This window comes from Rosa rugosa, chromosome 2 (genome assembly GCF_958449725.1).
Source record: "Rosa rugosa chromosome 2, drRosRugo1.1, whole genome shotgun sequence".
NCBI classification, from domain to species: Eukaryota; Viridiplantae; Streptophyta; class Magnoliopsida; order Rosales; family Rosaceae; genus Rosa; species Rosa rugosa.
Window position 1 is genome coordinate 49,138,792 of NC_084821.1, and position 5,398 is coordinate 49,144,189.

Sequence of the window (5,398 nt, forward strand, 5' to 3'; positions counted from 1 at the left end):
ACTTGCTGTGAGAGGAAGCAGCTGAGGTGTTTGGTAAACTGTTTTTAAAAGTACTGTGAGAATGAAAAGCAATTTGTAGGTGTTTGATAAGTTGTAAGGCAAAAGTGCTTTGGCTGGGTATAATTACCAAAATGGGCATACATGCTTTGATATGCTACTAAAATACATAATTTTGTTTTTTGATTATGTAACTATACCAAATAAAAAAAAATTCTCATGTATTATTCTTGTACCATTGGTTGGACCGAATAAAATATTTACTCTAAACTCTTCAATATGCATATTATGTTTGACTATTACACAAAATAAGTCAAGAATATTTGGATTAATTTCACGACCATAGTTCAACGGGAACCATTACACAAAATAAATTAAAGTCACTTGAAATTTGCAACTAAATGCTAAGTAGATGCATTCATTAGACTTTATGCAATTGCATTTCTTAACACCTCCATTTCTTGTCTTTCCGGACCATCTCCATCATGTTCATTATCCTCCATCTCTTCACTAGAGCCAATGCAGACAAACTGTAACAAGATGGCAATAATCAATTCTCTGAGCAAACACATCAGGACCCATTTATCATTGAGTGTAAAAAACAATGTGAAGAATCGATCGAGATCCAGAAAAGACAACTATGGCATCAAATTTTAGTTCATTAGAAGCCGAAAGAGGTACAAGCAGAAAGAAAGAAAAAAAACAATTAAAATTCAATATAATTGACGCAAAATCTTAACTCAACTACTACTACAAAACCAAAGATTGAAATACTACATCAAGTAAAAAGTTCAACTTCCAGAGAAGAAAAAGAACCTGGACTGAAATTAACCAAAACAAAAGCTATGGTGTCACTACATGCAATAAAAGCTAACCAGCAATAGAGCATGTAACCAATGCAACATTCGTCCACAACAAAGTTGCAATACATAATTAACTCCACCAACAAAGGGCCAAAAGGAAACTGAACATTCTTACACCAGCAAAATACATCAATCAAAAACGCTGAAAAGAACAAGTATCCAAACCAAAAGAAACTAAAATAAATAAATAAATAAAATTAAACTTCCTCAATCATGACACAAAACGCTAATAGCAACCAGGTAGATCTAATTACCCACAGCACCGCCCAGACTACTAGTCTCTAACTTTAACAAACAAAGGTAAACTGAAACTAATAGAAAAGTTTTGACTCGATTAAAATCACAATGCAAAAAATAGGGAGTCTGCAATCAAACTCTTGGGCATACAAAGAGAAGTACCTTTCTTTTAACCTCTGGTGCCGATTTAAAATTTGTCATTTGCAAAACAAACGGGATTTAGCAGAAAGCCTAAACTCTCAATAAGTGCCGGAAGAAAACAAGGCGTTCACCGAGCACTTGCTTACTCTTGCTAGTCAGAAGATAACATACGTGAAACTTACAGACAAAACTAACAAAACTGAACCAGTCCCAATCCAAAATCAGATAACAAAAACTAGACTATTTAACAGTAATTCTCAAAACCTAGAGACCGTGCTATCAATCAAAGTAAAATCATCAAGAACATAATAACAAGTACACTAATTCAGAGAAGATAGAAAGCACTCACACAACACAAAACAACAGATAATAATTGAATCAGTACAAGCTCAAGACTGATTTCAAAAGCTAAAAATAAACCCAAGAGCTCCTTTAACAATCATTATATACCAAAATAAAAATCCAAAACAGTTCAATTGATACAGAGCATAAACAACATAGTACCAATACAATATAATTGATAAGCATCGTGCAAAGAGCACCCAAACTAAAAATCAACAACCTCAGTAAGTTCACATAACATCAAATACCCAACATAACCCTTTATCAAAACCAAACTCTCACATTCCACATTCCATGTACCCAAAATACCACAAATTGACCAAACAATAAGAAGCTAGTTGTTTCGATCTATTGCTACTTGTTCTGCAGGTGACACATATAGGAAAAATTAAGAACTTTAGAGGACACAAACAATAAGAAGCGCAGTGAATCGAAGCTTGCAACAGCAATATACTGTAAATTTGGGGAAAGATGGAGAATGAGAGGACTTACAGTGAGTTTGATTCGCTGAAGACAGAAACTTTCGGCTCATTTTCCTGCTGGGTTTGAGAGAGAGAGAGAGAGAGGCGGTGATAGAGTGGTTCTTGGTAGGCTTGCGAAGATGTGATTACGCGAAATTGATGGTTACTCGGTTCCCTGCACCGCTCATGTCAGTGGGGTTTTCGCCGGATTGTATGACTAGGTTATAGGAACTTCGAATGGGATGATATATGCTGGGAGGAGGAATAACAAGGAAGATCTGGAGAGTGGTTCTGATGAGGAGCTTACCAAGGACGAAAGGAGGTTGAAGAAGCTGGGGTCTGGGAATGCTTTGGGTTTGGGGCGTGTGGCGGAGGAGCGACGGAATCGGGTTTTGAAGACACAGAAGAGATCGATCGATGAGCTGAGGTGTTTTGAGTTTTGACGGCAGAGGAGGCTGAGAAGAGAGAAGCTGAGCATAACAAACCCCTATCTGGGTCAAGGTAAACTCAAAGAAAAGATGAGGACATAATAGGAAATCTTTGTAAATTTCATTTAATGAATCCCTGTTCACTCCGTGTTTTCACAGAATCAGCTTCCCAAAGCTGGTACTTGGGTGCTTCTCAGTTTCAGCTTCTAGGAGAATCAATTTGGACCAAAAGCCACTTCTAGACATTTTACCAAACACCATAGCTAAAGCCCAAAAGCAGAAGCAGGTTCAAAAGCACCTCCAAAATCAATCCCAAACTAAGCCTAAGTCGGATAATAATTAATAGGGTTAATTACAATTTACCCCCCTGAGGTTTGGGTGTGTCATCATTTCACCCCCTCTACTTTCAATTTTGACTTTTTACCCCCTAAACTTTCCAATTTCAATCAGCCGTGTCCAATTTCTCCTATTCCGTCCAAATTGGACGTTAAGTCTGACCCTTGAGGGCTAAAATGGTCATTTCAACATTAAAAAATAATTAAATTTTTTTTTTTTTTTTTATGTTTTTTAGTTTTTTTTTTTTTTGGTCTTCAACCTATACACCACAAGTTATAATAGGTTTATAAAAACAAAAAAAATACTCTAGGTGGTTGAAAGTCGCTCGCTAGTCTACGATATTTGTGATATATCTCCGATAAAGTGAAGAATTTTAGGATATATTCCCAATAAAGTGAAGAAATATTTGTAAAAAATAATTTTACACTTTATCTGTAAATAAATATCTGTATATCCCCAATAAAGTGAAGAAATATCTGTGTAAAATCATTTTTGGTCTACATATTTGTGATATATCTCCAATAAATTGAAGAATTTTAGGATATATCCCCAATAAAGTGAAGAAATATTTGTACATCCCCAATAAAGTGAAGAAATATCTATGTAAAATCATTTTTTACAGATATTTATTTACAGATAAAGTGCAAAATTATTTTTTACAGATATTTCTTCACTTTATTAGGGATATATCCTAAATTCTTCACTTTATCGGAGATATATCACAAATATCGTAGACCAGGGAGCGGCTTTCAACCACCTAGAGTATTTTTTTTGTTTTTATAAACCTATTATAACTTGTGGTGTATAGGTTGAAAACCAAAAAAAAAAAAAAAAACGAAGAAACAAAAAAAAAAAAAAAAAAAAACTAAAAAACAAAAAAAAATTATTTTTTAATTATTTTTTTATGTTGAAATGACCATTTTAGCCCTCAAGGGTCAGACTTAACGTCCAATTTGGACGGAATAGGAGAAATTGGACACGGCTGATTGAAATTGGAAAGTTTAGGGGGTAAAACGTCAAAATTGAAAGTAGAGGGGGTGAAATGATGACACCCCCAAACCTTAGGGGGGTAAACTGTAATTAACCCTAATTAATAATGGTACTTTCATAAATGATTAAATAAGCCATTTAGTGGATAATTCTAGCTTAAGCCGTTTCCAACCACCCACCATTTTTATTTTCCTCTTTGTTAATATCAAAAGCCAGCTAGCTTTCATTGACCATTTCAATGAAAAAAGAAAAAGCAAACGACTTGATGGGAAAGATCAAGTCTTTCAAGCAGGAGTTCACTTTTTCATGAGCGTCTTGAGGAATCAAAGAACATCATTGGAAAATAGTCAAAATACCTAGATCGATTTCCAGATATCATAGAACTTTTTTATGGAAAATACCTAGATTGAGTTCCAAGCCCTTTATCGTTGAACAACATTGGATTATACCCAGATCGAGTTGCCAAAATCAACTACGCAGATCGGAGTCTCGATTCTCGATCAATTTCAGATTTTCAGATCACAAATCCTCTCTAGCTCTCTCTCTGTCAATCTTACAATTGATCTCTTTCCTCAATCCATCAATCTCTCTCTGATTTCCAGATCACCTCGATCTCTTCCTCTCGCTGATCTGCGAGAGAGGCAGAAACCCGACTAGATAGACCGCCTAGCGTTGAACTGCCGAACCGCCCAGGCGTTTAATCGGCCGCCTAAGCCACCTAGGTGGCCGCCCAACCCCAGCCTGCCCAAGCTCGCCAATTTGGCATTACCAGAGTCGGAGAGCCGCCGCCCGGCGCCTAGGCGACCTGGGCGGCTGAGTTTTAGAACATTGTCTGCGGTACACCGCCTCCTTCTTTCTCCGAAGAGTTGAGGATTTTGTTGAAATCTCCCACCACCGTCCACGGAAGCGCAGATTACGCGCGCAACTCACAGAGGAGTGCCCAAGTTCGGTGGGGCTCAGAGGTGGTGGGATGCCCGTAAAACAAGACAACCTCTATACAATCCCAGAACCATCACTCTCCCTAACTTCCATGTCATAATGATTTGACTTTGACAGGAACCAGACATCGATTGTGTCACTCCAGAACAACGGCAAACCACCAAATTTCCCCTGGCTGAACATTGCTTCACAATTAAGAAACCCCAACTCCAATCTCAAGTTTTCCATATAATCAGGGTCCTATACCTTTGTCTCGCTTGGAAAGATGAAAGGGATACAGTGTTGATGTTACGCCTTGCATCTAGATTTACCGATTTACTGGTCATTTGGACCGTAAGCGATGAAAATCTTCACTTTTACTTTATTTCGAACATTTAGGGGACAAAAAAGTTGACTTTTTCTTCGGCTCATTTTTGAAAAAAAACTTCATTCACGAAAGATGTAGAGCGCGTTAAGCCGAGTTCATGGACACATGGCATATAAAAGTCAGAGTTCGTATGAAAAAATTATGATCTAAAATACAAAAGTTACTATTTTAGAAACTTGGTATAAATAGCAAGTTAGCAAGGGTATGTTTCCATTTTTGTCAGATGACCCTAGCTGAATTCTCTTTATCATGACCTGGGTTTTAAACCGACTCGTGCCGCCACCCACGACTTGACAC

At 37.1% G+C, this 5,398-nt stretch overlaps 1 long non-coding RNA gene across 1 annotated transcript; it reads right to left on the minus strand.

The window, feature by feature from the left end:
* Nucleotides 1-306: 306 nt before the first annotated feature.
* Nucleotides 307-2,787, minus strand: LOC133731979 (uncharacterized). Its single transcript, XR_009856880.1, has 2 exons — nucleotides 2,073-2,787; nucleotides 307-527 (listed from the first exon to the last, which is right to left on the minus strand). It is a non-coding gene; the product is annotated as an uncharacterized LOC133731979 (long non-coding RNA).
* Nucleotides 2,788-5,398: the final 2,611 nt, after the last annotated feature.